Source organism: Anabrus simplex, chromosome 11 (genome assembly GCF_040414725.1).
Source record: "Anabrus simplex isolate iqAnaSimp1 chromosome 11, ASM4041472v1, whole genome shotgun sequence".
Taxonomy (NCBI): Eukaryota; Metazoa; Arthropoda; class Insecta; order Orthoptera; family Tettigoniidae; genus Anabrus; species Anabrus simplex.
The window spans coordinates 67,327,082-67,344,695 of NC_090275.1; positions in this window are offsets into that span (position 1 = coordinate 67,327,082).

Below are 17,614 nucleotides of genomic sequence, written 5' to 3' on the forward strand. Positions count from 1 at the left end.
TCGAACCCGTCGTGGGATATCCCGGTACTAAAAGTCATGCGACATTTCATTTTTACTGGGTTTTGATTTCATCTCCTTCGTAATATGACTTCAACCAGGTTGGTCACTATTTGTAATTTACGCTTGCCTCAAGACTGGGCATTACTTTATACCTTACTGATTCTATTTGATATAATAATAATAATAATAATAATAATAATAATAATAATAATAATAATAATAATAATAATAATAATGTCCACCTCTGTGGTGTAGTGGTTAGCGTGATTAGCTGCCACCCCCGGAGGTCCGGGTTCGATTCCCGGCTCTGCCACGAAATTTGAAAAGTGGTACGAGGGCTGGAACGGGGTCCACTCAGCCTTGGGAGGTCAACTAAGTAGAGGTGGGTTCGATTCCAACCTCAGCCATCCTGGAAGTGGTTTTCCGTTGTTTCCCCACTTCTCCTCCAGGCAAATGCCGGGATGGTACCTAACTTAAGGCCACGGCCGCTTCCTTCCCTCTTCCTTGTCTATCCCTTCCAATCTTCCCATCCCTCCACAAGGCCCCTGTTCAGCATAGCAGGTGAGGCCACCTGGGCGAGGTACTGGTCATCCTCCTCAGTTGTATCCACCAACCCAGAGTCTGAAGCTCCAGGACACTGTCCTTGAGGCGGTAGAGGTGGGATCCCTCGCTGAGTCCGAGGGAAAAACCGATCCTGGAGGGAAAACAGATTAATAATAATAATAATAATAATAATAATAATAATAATAATAATAATAATAATAATAATAATAATAATAATAATAATAATAATAATAATTAGGGGACCCGTGCGAGAAATCTCGCGTGTTCATAAAGTATGTGGTGGAGTAGCCTTCTGGTGAACTACTGGTGAACTAAGGAATACACAAATCAGTACAATATTAGACAGTCTTACTTACCACTTAATGTAATATTTGATTTTTTAACAATTTTGGTATCCACTTGAATGGAAGCAAATGCAAGTGCATTAATATAGTGACGAATATTCTGGAAGTAATTTTTGGTTTTACTATCATTATTTTCTCAACTGATAATTACAGCATGTTAAAATGACATAAAACAGGCGTCCCAGCGGCCAAAATGTGAAATATACAGGAATGATGGCGCGTACTTTCCTACAGCAACAGTATTTGCAAATCGCACACTTCGTACAATTTTTAAAACTCATTTTTAAAGAAATTATCGATATTTATGAAATGAGAGTGCAATTCGCTACTGCTAATGTCTATTCTCTTTCTTGTAAATGCTCATTTGTCACGATCGGTTACTTGTGAGCGCCGCAAAAGGGATCTGTACTACTGAAAATGATGATAAATGTTGTTGTTTAGGACCATAGACATGTTTGATGCAGCTATGCCACCCTATCCTGTGCTATTTTTTTTTATTTCTACGTAACTACAGTAGGCTACTACATCCTACTCGTTTCAAAATTACGGTTGCGTAAATTAATATTATTTCATACTGTGGTGAATTTTCTTTCTTTCTTAATTCACCATCCAGGGTTGGTTTTTCCCTCGGACTCAGCGAAGGATCCCACCTCTACCGCCTCAGGGGCAGTGTCCTGGAGAGTGAGATATTGGATCGGGGGATACAGCTAGGGAGGAAGACCAGTGTATTAAAATAGAACTGCTTGACTGTTGATCCAATGTATTTTGTTGTGGCATTATTTATGGTCTTTTATAGTCCTACCGCCCTTCTTGGGTCTGAATTTTTAATATATTACATACAGATGGTTTATAGAATTTGGACATAATATGAAAGATTTTTAAGTTTGAACTTTTAATGTTGTTGTATTGTCAATTTATCCGCCTTCTGTTAGGACACAAAATATTTTAGATAAGGTCTTCAAATATAAGTGATTTTATTCATAAGCTCAAGAAGATAATTTAAAAATTCTGGAAGCATGTACTTGTGTGCATATTTGTATTTGATGGTTTACTGTAGATATATAATACGTTTTTAATTGTATTGACAAGGCGGAACTTGGACATAATTAACTGTAGTAATTAAGTCAATACTACCATTACCGGGCGAGTTGGCCGTGCGCGTAGAGGCGCGCGGCTGTGAGCTTGCATCCGGGAGATAGTAGGTTCGAATCCCACTATCCGCAACCCTGAAGATAGTTTTCCGTGGTTTCCCATTTTCACACCAGGCAAATGTTGGGGCTTCCTTCCAACTCCTAGGCCTTTCCTATCCCATCGTCGCCATAAGACCTATCTGTGTCGGTGCGACGTAAAGCCGCTAACAAAAAAAAAAAAAATACTACCATTGGTGGCCATCATGGTCATGCTAATAGATATATGTTATAGAAATCTGAGCGTTGGGTGATACAGAATAGTCGTACGAAGTTTTACCTTGCGCACTCTGGCCTCTAGCGGCGCACTTCAAGGACACCGCTACATCACAGGAGGATTTAATTATTCTAGTTTACTGGCTGCCATTTAATGGCCCGTGTTGTAATGGGTCGAGGCGGGGGTTGTTATTTAGTGAGGGATTGTGTCAAGCTTTAAATCAACAGGCAGGCAGAGTGACGTCACAGCTGTATGTGTGTGTCTTGCGGCGAGCAGTGGAGACCGCAGGGAGAGCAGATGGTAGTACACAGTAGCCAGCCGTTCAGCCTAAGGGCATGTAACTCCGTGAGCAGTCACGCTTCTTCGCTGCTCAGCTTCGCATGTACAACAGTATTTACTAGATTTATATCAACTACAATAAGAAATATATTGGCGGTAGATGGCCGCGGGGTTTTGAGGGTCTCTTCCATGCAAATGCATGTTTTTAAATAAGCTGGTTACACTTCTCAAACTTTGCAAATATTCGTTTTATGGCTTAACGATTCCAAATAACCGTTCTTTTTCCCTGAATGTTTGCATGTTTTGGCCTTTTAGGAGAAAATTCATGCATAATGCGTATGTTGAAGATTTGGGATTCAACAACGAATATTTGGACGTTTAATATTGCATAATATGACTTTTCTTCTGACTTTGGCGCATAAATAATGTTAACTTGCATGATCGTGCCTTTTCTGAATGGTATTACTGAGATACGGCGAGAATGAATTCCTGGCATCCTATGTTACAACCAAAGTTAGTACATACGGTAAAGGTCCTATAATCCAATTAAGCAAACACTTTCTAATCTGTTGCTTGAGTAAACATTGACGTAACCCGGAAGTCCCTAGGTCGATCTCTGTAATTCTTAGGAATTAGGTGTCCCAGTTATACATTGCTATAAATTGAACCTTAAATTGTGTATTACTCACTGAAGGCTCATTTGTTCATCTATGTCTGTGACACCGTGTTACTGAGATACCTCCTTAGAAACCTAGGTTTTGCACTGAACCCTCTTCCGTTGTTATGCTGGAATTTTCTACCCGGAACACTCACTCGTGATACGTCTTTGTTACCCCAACAGGCAATCGTTACCAGTTATTGAGGACATTCGAAACTATCTGTAGTCATCGCACAGAGAAGTAGCTGCGGCAGCTAGAGATAAGCTGAACAAAGTCATCCGTTCAAATCCTGACTTCGAATTCGTCCAACTATATAAGACGTATTGTGGTGAACATGCAAAAGACGTGACCTCACTTTGTCCCAAATGTCTTCATTTAAGTATGCACCTGTCACTTCTTGTGACGTAGAAAGATCATTTTCTGTGTTGAAGAATATGTTGACAGATAAACGGGTGAGCTTAGATCAAGACAATTTGGAGAAATTACGGTAGTTGTTGTACAATGTTTCAAAAGGAACTGAGTTTTGATAGTGCATATTTTCCTATTTATTGTGCATGTTTTGTTATATGATAGTACATGAATGCATTCATATTTTGAGATTTGATAGTGCATGGAAATCCGGGCTCTACTTATTAGAAAAGAAAGACAAATATTATGTGGATGATAAATGTTATTCAGTAGAACGTGGTACACTTGGAATGTGGGTAATAACTCTGTGTATTATGGGTCTGTGATATGAGAAATAAAACACATAATTTAAGAATTCGGAAGTAAAAGTAAGATCAATAAATGAATTGTCAAATGATGAAGTCTCTCATCTAAGAAAGCAAATTCCCATCCTACGAGAACTCCCAACATCAGAATATCCGGAACCATACACAGTGTTTAGGGATGTAGTTGGTAGTTCATGTACAGTAGGTCAAGATAATGATCTGATTATCATTCTTCTGTCCCTGAAATCAGAATATGGTCGTTTTGTCACTGGAGTGTTTAATGATCCCAATCAGTAATGTTGACAGTGAGAGGTCATTTTCGACGTATTCTCTGACAGGAGAATAGCTCTGACTGACAGTACAGTAATATGAAGTCATGGTTTCAAACTGATGTGTAATACGTAGACTACGTCTTACTTGTTAAAGTTGCAGGATTTTTTTGTTCCAAATATTCATGCTTTGATATATGTAATATGTGATTTCAGCATAAGTATAACTTTCATATTTCTTGTACATATTTAAATATAAAAGATGTTGTTTTACTGCAAATGTTATCAACTATAGGTTACGTGAACGAATTGGATCCACGAAAGGTCACTGTGATATTTGTCTCAAATGGAGGAGATTAATTGCTTTTACTCAAATAACTCAAATAAAGTGTAAAATCTGCGGCAAATTAAGAAATACTACGAAATATTTTACTTGTAGAGAATAATATGCATACCTAACAACTATTTTTTCTACTACGTCGCAGCGTTTCCGTATGTGTTTCGTTTGTCTAACAATTTCGTGTGTGATGTTTTTGGTCACTGAAGTTGTTTGAATTAATTAGGTGTTGTTTTCTTCACGTTGCTCATTCGTATTGTGCCCTAACTAATTTATTAAGTGATATGTATAACCCTTTCAATCCTGAGCAATTTTTTTCAGCCAAAGTAAATGGATCACATAATTTATTAGGTTACTATGATCAAATAGATGAGTAAAAATGGTAAAAAATGTCTCATGACTGTCAGGGTTATTTATTTATTTATTTATTTATTTATTTATTTATTTATTTATTTATTTATTTATTTATTTATTTATTTATTTATTGGTCCAGGGATCATGCTATTTTGCTGTTTCAACTGCCCGCGCTAGTCATATGGCCAAAGATAATGATAATTCACAGACATAGCACTCCCATTCGTCGGTGCTAGCCCTGGACGTCAAGAAAGAAATAAAAGACGGCACGAGCAGTGGAATGCAACATCAGGGAGTCCTGTCTACAGTCCGTAAGTATGTAGAAATACATTATAGATATTTCTCCAGTAACGACGGTATGTCTTAATTTACCGCAGATTTTACACTTTATTTGAATAAAAGCAATTATCATCTTCCATTTGGGACAAATATTACAATGACATTTCGTGGATCCAATTTGTTCACATAACCTCAACTATATTTTGTCTTAGTGTTTATTTATTTATCAGGTTTGGCAACGAACTAACAGCCGCTGTACAGATAGTGAAAGGCGTGAGACAAGGCTGTCTGATCTCACCATTCCAGTTGAATGTCTTTGCAGAGAAAATCATCAATTAATCTATAACAAAAACCAAGTTTCGAGTGAAAATAGAAGGGAGACTGATGCAGAATATCAAATTTGCCGATGATCAAGCTATAGTTGCAGGTAGTCCAACAACTTTATCCAAAATGTTGCTTAAGCTGAATGAAAAAGCTAAGGAATTTGGTATGAAGTCATCTCATATGTTTATATTTCGGCAGGGACCAGTTTACGATGCAGTCGATGCATCACAGTTTAAAAGGTACACCGGCACAATTTCTCTGTAGTTTTAAATTATTTAGAGTTTCACTGATCTATAAAGGCCTGTCGTTAGTAATCAAGCCACTTTAGTAGTGAACGTTTGCAATGGTAGATTAAATGCTGCATGCAGTATGCTCTTTCATTACCAGTCGGCATTACATCAATGAAAACGATTTGTAATCTGGCTTTTCAACGCAGCCATTGTGACCACCATCGCTGGCGCAATTGATTAGCTATCCTGAACTGCCCAGCGGGGAGAATCAGGTTTGAGGCCCGGAAAGTCTAACATTTTCAACAGGACAAAGTGGGCAAAGTGTACTTGTGTCTCATCTGAGAAATATAAATATAAACATGAAAATTGAGGAAAACAGAATTATCATTTTTAGAACCCACTGAAGCTAGTGAATGTTTTGTGGAGCATTTTATTGCTTATACATATTTATTTCTGAAAATTGATGAGTTCTATGATTATTCAGTGGACCATTACATCGAAAAACGCAGTGTTTTCTACCATTCTGTAAGGGCAAAGTCATCTCCTTTACAGAAGAGTTTAGCTCAGTACGTTACAGCATGACAAGTTATGGGTGCTAGCTCGGTATTTTGGAGATAGTTGGTTTCGAATCCCCAGTCACGTACTAAATGGAAATAGTGGGAGAAGAACAATTTGGCGAAATTTGACCAGAAGAGATAGAATAATTGGATACATCTTAAGACACCTAGGACTTGTTCAGTTCTTTTTTGAGGCAAGTGCAGGTGGCAAGCAGATTATTAAAAATAGATTAGTTACGTAGAAATGAAAATATTACCACAGGATAGGGTGGGATGGACAGCAGCATAAAACCAGTCTACGGCTAATGACTCAAACAAGCAGCAGCAACAACAATAACAACAAATCTACTGACATGAGTTTGACGTATTTGAACTCCAAATACCAACGGAATGAGCCGGAATCGAACCCACCAACTACATACAAATAAATCTTCTATAATGAAATGGAGAAATCTTTGGAAGACGCTGAAAAAGGAGGGTACGATTATCAATCTTTACTTCTTTCAGGAAATGACCTTCATTCTTCCCAGTTAAAAAGGTACCGGTATACACTTCGTCCTGGGCCATCAGGACTACGTATGCAATGCACTTGGAAACAGGTAGCCATAAATTGCCTTAACAGCGTAAGGTTATTTTAGCAGTTCCTGGTTGAGAAATAGGTTACCCGGAAACACTTGCTGACATGTGTGACAGACCCGTCTGTTCTCATAATCACTCTTATCAGTGCTTGTGGAACAGACCAGAAACTGCGATCATTACCTGATAAGAGATAAATACTGTATCTTGATTAAATGTGTGGCAATCAACCTGTTAATGAGGACGAATGTAAGGTTGTACGAATAACATTTCCTGAACGAAAACAGAAGAAAGAGAAAATAAATTGCTTCCATACAAGCGCGTAGTGGTAAATGGAAACATTACAAAACAGTTGTTCTACCGGAGCTGTTCAGCTGAAGATGCATCATCCCTTAGGCCTTTACCAATACCAGATAGTCTTGAGAATAATTGGATGCCTGGCGAGCTATTCAGTTGAAGATGCATCCCTAGCAATCCGCTTGGTCCTTTACCCATATCAGATGGACCTGGGAATAATTGGACGCCTTACAAGCCTTTCGATGAAGATGCATCCTTAGCAATCCGCTTAGGCGTTTACCCATACCAGATGACGTTGGGAATGATTGGACGCCTTACAAGCTTTTCAATGAAGATACATCCTTAGCAATCCGCTTAGGCGTTTACCCATACCAGATAGCCTTGGAAATGATCGGATGCCTGGCGAGCTGTTCAGTTCCGCACAAGCTTCTGTACCAGCCACTAGACAACCTCTAGGAGGCCAAAAAGCTTCTGGAAACCCAGCAAAAAGTGCCCAATATTTGTGTGAAAAGAAAGTTTCAGTATTACGTGACTGCTGGAACTGTCACGGGACCTCCAGTTTGACACTGAATCCGAAACACAGGGATGCATCTTCAACTGAATAGCTCGCCAGGCATCCAATTATTCTCAAGACCATCTGCTATTGGTGAAGGCCTAAGGGATGCATCTTCAGCTGAACAGCTCCGGAGAACAACTGTTTTGTATATATGTTGGGTATTCAGCCCGAAGGCTGGTTTGATCCTGCAGCTCCACCAACAACTGTCACAAATAGCCTAGGCGTCACTGAAGAGGCGTACTAGGGAAATGAGGAGTGAGGTAGTTTCCCGTTGCTTTCCTCACTGTTTTGTAATGTTTCAATTTAGCATTACGCGCTTGTATGGAAGAAATGTATTTTCTCTCTTTTTGTTGTTGTTGTTGTTGTTGTTGTTGTTGTTCAGGAAAATGTTATTCGTAGAACCTTACATTCGTCCTCATTTTAAAAATATATTAGTCGGAATTCGAACGATGGTTGCCTTTGTGACAATCCAGAGATAAAGCCACTCGTACATCAAAATCGCACCTCCCCCAGTGAATCTGAAATGCAATAATCTTTTCTAACACACAACATTTCATCACGCCAGACATATTTGCGGTGTGATTTGTGACATTTGCCCTTTCAGATTCGCCACTGACGCTATACATTACACCAAACTTTGTTTAGCCTCTTAAAACAACAACCATGCTGCCTACACTATGTCAACCGTCAATATAGTAAGTTATCGTTTTGGGTATTATTTCAGGATTGTGTTTATGTTACGCATCGTGTTGGAAGTGAGCAATATGTAAATTATTCCAAATTCATATCGATCGCAATCTAATTAGCCAATTAGCACCAGTAGCTACAGAACCAGACTGAAATTTCCCATGAAAATATAATATCGCCAGTAGCAATGAATTTATTAAACACATGAGTGGATTTTCTCTTTAACTAGCTCTTATATGTAGTGGTGGTGTTGTAACTCATGTATGTATTATTCCTTGCCCGCTGCTGTGCAGCTCAGTTTGTGTGTTGTTATGATCCCCTCTCTCTTTCTGTCTCTCTTTCCTCTCCCCGTTCGTCCCGCTCGCTCGCCATCCAACGCGCCCTCCCTCAGCCGTGAGCGAGTGCAGGCAGGCAATATGTTGACAGCCGGCCATGCGGACGTGCTCCGAACACCTAACTACCAACAAGTACCAACCAACCGAGCTCAACCAGGCTGGGAAATAAAAAACACACACAGCAACACCCACTCGAATGGAGAAAAAAAGAAGGCTAAGAGAAGGTGTTGCTTTGGAAATAATCTTAATTAATTATTTAAATGTTCTTTCTTGAGGCTGATTTCCGACTCATTTCTTTTTGTCGTAGAATACGGTACGTCTATGGTTTAAAAACCTTACTTGGGTTGGTGTGTTTCGAGGTCACAACCGCCTGTTTTGACGTTAGAATACTTACCATTTAATGACGTGTGACCTGCGGAGAAACCTGGCGCGACCTTCGGGTCTGTGAGAATGGGGCCCTGGCTATGATGAATTCTAGTGTTGAACATGGTATTTATTTATTTATTTATTTATTTATTTATTTATTTATTCATTTATTTGAAAAATGTCTCCCATTGGAGATAGTCCCGTTGGACTCAGTATACTCTCACATTTTTTTTCAATATACAAATTTTAATTTATGTAGGTGATTGACTAAAATGTGGTAATCCAAATTTCTTCCGAAGCGATTAAAAGAATTTCGGAATAACATCACGAAATCCTATTACTTCAACGTCCGACTCGTTGGCTGAACGGTTAGCATACTGACCTTCGGTTCAGAGGGTCCCGGGTTCGATTCCCGGCCGGTTCGGGGATTTTAACCTTACTTCGTTAATTCCTACGGCACGGGGGCTAGGTGTATGTGTTGTCTTCATCATAATTTGATCCTCATCGACGCGCAAGTCGCCTACGGGAGTCAAATAGAAAGACCCGCACCTGGCGAGCCGAACCCGTCCTGGGATATCCCGGCACTAAAAGCCATACGACATTTCATTTCATTCTTTTCAACATTTAGGTACTTCTTTTGGCTGATTTCTTCCCGTTTCAAATCTAACTGTTGGGTCTACATTGAATCAATTTGTGGTGACCTTTGAATATGCCAATGAGGGTTAAAATTCCCGGGACCCATAGGACCAAAGGCCAGCATTACGATACTTCTCACAACAATATTGCTCCAATTCTACTCACGCCAGCTGTTTCGCATACACCGACACCAAGGCAGCATACAGCCCACGGTAATACACACACACACACGGTATTCCAAGGCAGTACGCAACGATACTCTGATTCCGGCGGGACAAAGCACTACTACCGTCAAGGTCCAATCACACACTCCATGTCGGTACAAATACAGTACTCCAAGGCAGTACACACACAGCGTACTCCACTCTGATAACAGTAGGACACTGACAGCCAACTGCAAGTTTTGATAATATAATATTCATTTCAGATGTCAGACGTGGTATAGTACTCTGGTGACCCTCACTTTGGTGGATCACGTTACAAGGATATCTGATGGACCTCTTCAGCATGTCCGAGGGGTCCAGTTCTTTCTTTAAAGTTCCATTTCTTACCATACTGTTTCTAACATTCAGTTCAGGCCATTCTTTCTCTGTTCATCAATTCCCAAATCATTTAAATGTAAAATTTGTTTTATGATCTTTTCCGGACCTTCTTTATTTGCGCTTTCTTTGTGTTTTCTAATCGTGTTATAGGATATAAACTTTTGTATATTGCAAGTATCAAAAATAAGATAACATCACAATAAGCGATACCGCCGGGCTCAGAGGCTCAGGTATTTGAGGTGCTGGCCTTCTGACCCCCAAATGGCAGGTTCGATACTGGCTCAGTCCGGTGGTACTTGAAGGTGTTCAAATACGTCAGCCTCGTGTCAGTAGACTTACTGGAACGTAAAAGAACTCCTCCGGGACTACATTCTGGCTTCTCGGCGTCTCCAAAACCGTAAAAGTAGTTAGTGGGACGTTAAGCAAATAATTGTATTATTATTTATTAATACACAATGGAGCCTCCGTGGCTCAGACGGCAGCGCGTCGGCCTCTCAAGGCTGGACACCGTGGTTCAAATCCTGGCCACTCCATGTGAGATTTGTGCTGGACAAAGCGAAGGCGGGGCAGGTTTTTCTCCGGGTACTCCGGTTTTCCCCGTCATCTTTCATTCCAGCAACACTCTCCATTCTCATTTCAGAGCATCTATCAGTCATTAATAAATCATTTTGGGAGTGGCGACCCCATCGTATTAACAGCCTGTATCTGCTTCATTCATTACATCCCTGTCCGACTCGTCGGATGAACGGTCAGCGTACTTGCCTTCGGTTCAGAGAGTCCCGGGTTCGATTCCCGGTCGGGTCGGGGATTTTAACATTAATTGGTTAATTCCAATGGCACGGGGGCTGGGTGTATGTGTTGTCTTCATCATCATTTCATCCTCATCACGACGCGCAGGTCGCCTACAGGTGTCAAACAGAAAGACCTGCACCTGGCGAGCCGAACCCTTTCTGGGATATTCCAGCACTAAAAGCCATACGACATTTCACATTTCATTACATCCCTGACCCGGTCAATGACTGGAAAACAAGTTGTAGGTTTTCATTTTCATTAATAAACAATACCCGTCCGCCTCTGTGGTGTAGTGGTTAGTGTGATTAGCTGCCACCCCCTGGAGGCCCGGGTTCGATTCCCGGCTCTGCCACTAAATTTGAAAAGTGGTACGAGGGCTGGAACGTGGTCCACTCAGCCTCGGGAGGTCAACTGAGTAGAGGTGGGTTCGATTCCCACCTCAGCCATCCTGGAAGAGGTTTTCCGTGGTTTCCCAATTCTTCTCCAGGCAAATGTCGGAATGGTACCTAACTTAAGGCCACGGCCGATTCCTTCCCTCTTCCTTGTCTATCCCTTCCAATCTCCCCATCCCCCCGCAAGGCCCCTGTTCAGCATAGCAAGTGAGGCCGCCTGGGCGAGGTACTGGTCATTCTCCCCAGTTGTATCCTCCGACCCAGTGTCTCACGCTCCTGGACACTGCCCTTAAGGCACTAGGGGTGGGATCCCACGCTGATTCCGAGGGAAAAATTGAACCTGGAGGTTCCAATCCTTATTCAAGTTTAAGCAGAAATACAGAGGGACTAGTCTTTTTTGACTTCAGCGATCTGGGTTAAAAATTCCAGCATATATTTAGCGTATTTTATGGAACAGGTTAGTTTTTACAGCACTTCCTGGTATAGTATTTCCATTCACAGCATCTGGTTCTTTTGCTGTCACGAATTCCTCACTTGCTAAATTGTCCGGTCCGACGAATCAATCTTCATTTTATTTCTCGTCAGGCATCCGCACAAACCACATCTCCTCCGATTCAGGGAGCAGTGATTTCCAGAAATAAAATGGAGATTCCACACAAATGATCTCAGTTTACGTTGGATTAATCATCTAGTTGCACCGCACACTTTGGTCTTATGGAGATTAATGACCTGTGCCACCATGCTAGAAATTTTGATTTCTTGTGGGTATGTACCTCGCCAGCTCCGCCATGTAGGGGAAGCGTGCCTGCCACTTACCCGAAGGCTCCGCGTTCGATACCCGGCCAGGTCAGGGATTTTCACCTGGATCTGATGGCTGGTTCGATGTCCACTCAGGTTACGTGATTGCGATTGCAATTGAGGAGCTATCTGACGGTGAGATGGCGGCCCCGGTCTAGAAAGCCAAGAATAACGGCCGAGAGGATTCATCGTGCTGACCATACGACAGCTCACAATCTGCTGGCCTTCGGGATGAGCAGCGGTCGCTTGGTAGGCCACGGCCCTTCGGGGCTGTTGCGCCATGGGGTGGATTTGGTTTTGTTTATATATCTTGTTCAGTCCTCAGCCCGAAGACTGCTTGGATCGTCAACAGCTCCACCAACAGCAGTCATAGATAGCCTAGGCATCACTGGGGAGGCGTATTAGGGAAATGAGGAACGAGGTAGTTTCCCACTGCTTTCCTCACCGAGCCAGGAGTTGCCATTGCATATGTTTGCCAAGCCCACTGAAATGCATGCACAAAACGACCCTATGAGCAACATTTTCACACCATTCATGGCAGGGACTGGCTGCATAAGGAATGACATTACTAACATAGCTCATACCTCAGTCACTTTATACTGTCAAAGCCAACGATAAGACTGAGACAGATCAATGAAAATAACAAAATTGATCTAGCATACACCGGAAGACATATCTGTCAGTATGGTAGCCTAGTTGTACTTCCTCTTAAAACAATAACCACCATCACTGTCGGTCAGGGTGACGGCCTACTCTGTCTGTAGTAAAAGGTGACTAAAAGAGGGACTCTCAACTTGAGATATTCGGGTTGAGTGGTACAGTTGGCCTTCTGAACCTCCAAGTGGACAGGTTCGATCCTGTGCTCAAATATACCAGCCTCGTGTCGGTAGATTTATTGTACGGCACGTAAAAAAAGAACTTCTGCGGGGCAAAATTCCGGCGTTTATGAAAACAGCATAAGTAGTTAATGGGACGTAATATCAATAAGGTTATTATAATTATTGTATTATTATTATTATTATTATTAGTATTATTATTATTATTTGCCCGACTCGTTAGCTTAATGGTCTGCGCACTGGCCTTTGGTCAGAGGGTTCCGGGTTCGTCGTGGATTTTAGTCACTTCTGATTAATTATTCTGGCTCTGGGACTGGGTGTTTGCGTCAGTCCCAACACTCTCCTCTTCATATTCATACAACACACTACACGACTAACCATCACAGAAACACGCAATAGTAATTACATCCCTCCATATAGGGTGGGCGTCAGGAGGGGCATCCGGTCGTAAAACAGGGCTAAATCCACATGTGCTTCGCAGTTCGCACCCGCGACCCTACAGGTGTGTGAAAAGCGGCATGAGCGCACGTCTACCGCGATCGTCGGATCACATTAGGGACGCAAAAAGACAATATCGACACCAATTTCTCACGGATATGTTGTACAGTGCTGTTCATAACATTGTCCCTCGACTACAGGTATTGTTGATGAATGACGGCCGACATGTTGAGCACGTGTTATAAACAACATCGGCTTCGCTAAACCTCGATAGTTATGCTAATTATTGCTTGTGTATCGTATTTATATTACCTCTCTACCTCCAATATTCCGTGAAGTATTGCCTCGTCAAATGTTAACGGACTTTTGGAGAAACGATGACTATACTGCTAATAATAAGAGTTGGTGTCTGACATTTCTTAGAGGGAGGTCCGTTTACTGCCTGCCGAGGCGGGATAAAGGGAGTGGCTATGTGGTTGCCATGGAAACGAGGGTGGGGCGACTGCGGTTGCCATGGAGGTAAAACTTCAGGGCAGCTCGTCTTGCTGGGAGTTGCCAAACATGTCACTGTCACTGATAAGAACCCGATTGTTTGTATAAGAGTGATCGCAAATGGGACGACACCGCCTGGCCAGGTAGTCTACAACAGATCACAGCGGTCAGAATGAAGGAGGGAACAAGTGAGCCGAAAGCGAGTGGTAAGAGCATGTAGAAAGGAATGCTGGAATGTGGCAACATCGTGAAATGGCACGTGCAGTGCTCCTCCCTCCAACCTTACCTGTCAGACACCAACTTTATTTAAGTCTAGTATAGTTTTAAGCCTTAGACAACGTCTACCTAAACAACGACTAAATCCAGCACGATCTTCCATTGCATAAACAATATTCAGTCGATGGTTAACTAGACATCGGTTAAAGTTTCAATTTTGGTTTGAAAATGGAGAGAGAATTATCTTTCATGTAACTCTTTGCATGTCGCAACCAACGAAATTCGTCGGTGCGCGCGCCGAACGCCAGCCAGCTGTTTGTCTTCCTACACATTACTCAAATATTCCTAAGCATGAGCATTGCTTGCCCACAGATAAGAGTATCACTTTCGGTGGAAATTAAATCTGATCATAATATTATCGACACTAAAGCGACACGCCACCGTACGGGGAAGTGTGGCTTTGATTATAGCGTTGTTACAGTGAGTGTAATCTTATAAATACGGTAGCTTCGACGAAGGGAAGGTGAAGCAGTAGTAATGTGTAACCGAGTGTGTTGTACGGGCCATATAGATGTAGCTTGCATTCTGGAGATCGTAGGTTCGAAACGCAGCATCGGTAGCCCTGCAGATTGTTTTCCGAAGTTTCCCTATTTTTACACCAGGTAAATACTAGGGCTGTTATTATGGCCCCTGCTCTTCTTCCCCAGTCCTCTTTAAACAGTAATCACCACCATCACTACCACTTGCCTTTTCCTATCTGATAGTTGCAGAAAACTTATACGATTATATATATGAAAACCCCATACAACCTACTTTTTAGCTTCCACTATTATGTGTACTTACTTGGCAGTAAATATAAGTGAATCCCTCCCGGTTGATGTAGGATATGTGATAGCCCTCTGACGATCGGGACACGTAATTCTGATATGTATGTAGTCGAAGTGACCTATAATTCCATGGAATTACCCCATGTATATAATAAAATATATCGGTTGCCAAGAATTGTATTCAAGTTGACAATTACCGGACTGTCCCTTTGTCAGTCTCAAGAAACAAGTCTCTCGAAAAGCGAACCCTTATTTTAAGATATATCTCCCCGTACATGTCAAACGAATTGCTGCGATTTAGCAGCGGGCGACCCACAGAGAGACCGTCGGACTAATCTTTCTTCCCGAAATCGTCTCAACATGATAATACAAATTACATATTTCATGGTACATAACCTCTGATTGTGATTCACTCCTCTCATTTGGGGTTAAACAGTGCTCTCGGCAGTTTTTAAACATGACCGGTTGAACATCGGTTTTAGACAGTGTCTAAGTGATAAATAACGTCTCTGCAATGCTGCAGCCATATTCAGGCATTGTTTAACCGTAGACATCGTCTAAATACCGTTTCTGCAATCGGCCTTATAGATTTGAATCTGAACATCGGGGACGAGAGATATTTAGCCTGTTATGATCCAGGGTTACAGTTAAATAGATTACTTCCATTAAAGTAGTAATAGTGAAAGCCCACGCAGGGCTCAAAATATCTGTAAATATTTGTCTATAATTACGGCTGTTGAAGGAGTATAAACATTATTTGGTCTTATAGCTTGTCTGTACAGACCCACGTTGCACTCCCCCTGGTCTGGCTAGAGGTAAACACAGCAGGCTTGTTCAAGGCCAATGTCTTATTGGAGCTGTATCCTAGTGTGTTCAGTGCAACAGGGAGCTCGCGATATTTCCAGAACAAGGAAACGTTTATTTGTTTCATTTATTCGCACGCCGTAATTGAAACTAGTTCCAATTACAATGGACGAACTAGTTGCATTTTAATACAACCCCCCCCCCTCCACAAAACCCCATGGTACTACAGCCCTTGAAGGGCCTTGGCCTACCAAGCGACCGCTGCTCAGCCCAAAGGCCTGCAGATTGCGAGGTGTCGTGTGGTCAGCACGACGAATCCTCTCAGCCGTTATTCTTGGCTTTCGAGACCGGGGCCGTTATCTCACCGTCAGATAGCTCCTCAATTCTAATCACTAAAGCCCGGATTTTTATGCAGTAACAGGTTAGATTGCAAACTAAATTGGTAAGTAGGAAGTGTCGGCCACCTGCTCTTCCATAATGTAGCAAGAGAAACAAAAATTATAGGGGTTCTGATGGGCCGTACCCCTAATGTTTATGCACATCCCATAGCATAATCGTTGTGAAGGTAGACTATACTTGCTACTCGCTTCAGTAAGTTTGCATTCTAACCTATTAATGCATAAAAATCCAGGCTCTACATCACGTAGGCTGAGTGGACCTCGAACCAGCCCTCAGGTCCAGGTAAAAATCCCTGACCTGGCCGGGAATCGAACCCGGGGCCTCCGGGTAAGAGGCAGGCACGCTACCCCTACAGCTCGGGACCGGCTGAATTTGAATACATTTCCTAAACTCACAAGGAAAAGTATCCAAATTTTGAGGATATGCACTTCATTACAAAATATTTTAGCCCTGTTCGAGCGTTTTTGCCAATGGGTCTTATTGTGTTTAACGTTTAAAATGTATCCTCAAACTTTTGGCGTAGTCACTCTGGCGCATTGTCACTGGGTACTGAAGTTTCCAAGTTCGAATCTGATCACTTTGATATCATATTTGGTCAACCGGTACAAAATTCCTTTCTCTATTTAATTAGTGCTTTTTTGCTTTCTTTTTCATTTTTCTTTTAAATGCATGTTTTTTGGTAAAATATTGACTTTTTTAGATTGAATCAAGGTCCACCTCTGTGGTGTAGTGGTTAGTGTGAACAGCTGCCACCCTGAAGGTCCGGGTTCGATTCCCGGCTTTGCCACAACATTTGAAAAGTGGTACGAAGACTGGAATGGGACCCACTCAGCCTTGGGAGGCCAACTGAGTGGAGGGGGTTCGATTCCCTCCTCAGCCATTCTTGAAGTGGTTTTCCGTGGTTTCCAGGTCCCTTATACCAATAGGCCTATACTCAGAAGGTATCCCTGAACAACCTCCGCAAGTTTGTCGGCGGAGTTCAGCTTCACCCTGTATATACACTGACTGACAGAGCAAATGCAACACCAAGAAGGAGTGGTCAGAACTTTATGCCAATTGCAGGGTAGACTGACATCACTGAGGTATGCTCATGATGTGAAATGCGCCGCTGTGCTGCGCACGTAGCGAACGATAAATGGGACACGGCGTTGGCGAATGGCCCACTTCGTACCGTGATTTCTCAGCCGACAGTCATTGTAGAACGTGTTGTCGTGTGCCACAGGACACGTGTATAGCTAAGAATGCCAGGCCGCCGTCAACGGAGGCATTTCCAGCAGACAGACGACTTTACGAGGGGTATGGAGATCGGGCT